The sequence below is a fragment of the Tachysurus fulvidraco genome, unplaced genomic scaffold, assembly GCF_022655615.1.
Source record: "Tachysurus fulvidraco isolate hzauxx_2018 unplaced genomic scaffold, HZAU_PFXX_2.0 HiC_scaffold_42_np12, whole genome shotgun sequence".
Classification (NCBI taxonomy): domain Eukaryota; kingdom Metazoa; phylum Chordata; class Actinopteri; order Siluriformes; family Bagridae; genus Tachysurus; species Tachysurus fulvidraco.
Window position 1 is genome coordinate 727,058 of NW_025927275.1, and position 1,735 is coordinate 728,792.

Here is a 1,735-nt window from a genome sequence, read left to right on the forward strand (position 1 = left end):
TAATATAAAGAAAGAAACAAGTACTACTGCAAATATAATTGTACCATGATGAACTACAAAACAGACAATTCACAAACAGGAAACAAACATCAACAGCTGAAAGAGGACAAGGATAAAAATAAATTAACACAAGGAAGGAAACAATTACTACTGCAAATGTAATTATATGACAATAAAATATGAAAAAAAATCAGTGATAAACATATAACAAAATTTACTTAGATAATATTACTAAATAGAATTCATATTAGGCAATAAACAATATATAAAACCCATTTCAAACATTCAAGAGCCTTTGAATCTTTTTCTGTTTTTGCTTAACAAAAAAATCTTCCACTCACCAAACTGAAGTTGGAAAAGGATTTTCTTTTTTTAGGAAGGGGCGGAGCTGGTTCTATAAAAGCCAGCAACCCAAAGGAGGGAAATCATTTCCACTTGAAACTTGCATGGTGAAACATTCTCTGTATACATAGTGCTATATTTAAACATTAGCTCAAAGAAGTTTTTACTGGTCTATATAACTATTTTGGTTTTGTAATTGATTTATATATATATATATATATATATATATATATATATATATATATATACACAATTACACTAATTTGTTCACTCAAATTTTATTTTCACATTTTGACAGCATTTGCCTTACATTTCTTTTACAAATACACTACTTTATTCACATTTACAGTCATTTTCAACATACATTCACTTGAAAACACACTCATTACATATAAACTGCTAGCATTTCTCCACATTTACTCGCATTTACAGCCTAAAAACACTTTGACTTCAGCCATTTTCCTACATTTGTGTTCCTGACTTCTTCACCAACATGGCCAAAGTCACTGACCTGACTGACTACACAGATGAAGAGCTGGATTTTTTGTACGGTGATACATTATTTGGCGCACCAGAGGAAAACACGAAAAATCTGCTAGATTGTTTCTACAGCCATAACACCGTAGAAGACTTCTTGAAAGACGAAGACATAAAAATACCCCTTTTTCCAACCACAGTGATGCGGCCACAGGATTATTTGAAATACGCTTATGACATTGATGGCCTTGTGATTCAACTAAATGACCTAACTGCTCTAAAGGCTCGACTCCACTACCTCGTTGTTGGTCAGGTCATGGGGCCACAGCTTCAAATGCACTGGCCTGTTCTGAAAAAGCACTTTCCACTTGCTGATTATGATGCCACCGGGATTTTGGCCCTCAGAAATACATTCGGCCAAACTCTGGCTTTTGTGGATGGAGGTTACATGCTTCATTTGAGCTGCATGACCGCACTAACATCCAACCCACACCCAGTCTTCAGTACTGAAGTTGCTGCAAGGGCCAATGCCACCCAGATGATAAACAATGTCTTGCATTTATTTACCACCAAACTGAAAGCACTGCCAGCTGAAGATTTGCAGCGTCCAACCATTATAAAGAACAACCTTAATGAGTTGAAGAGCATGCACATTTTGGAGAAAGACCAATCTTTTGTATTGGAAATCCTTATGCAGGCCATCCGAGAAGTCAGTCCTGACCCCACCCAAAAATTTATCCTGTTCCTGACAAAATTTGGACAAAAACAAGAAACATCACTGCACATTAGCGCACTGGTAGACAGAAAAGGGGTACACTCTATAACATGCCATGCTGCGTGCACCATCACTTCCAAGGATCCACGGGTGGACTTGATGTGGTCACGGTATGGACTTCAAGAAGTTGTGGGCCACAGA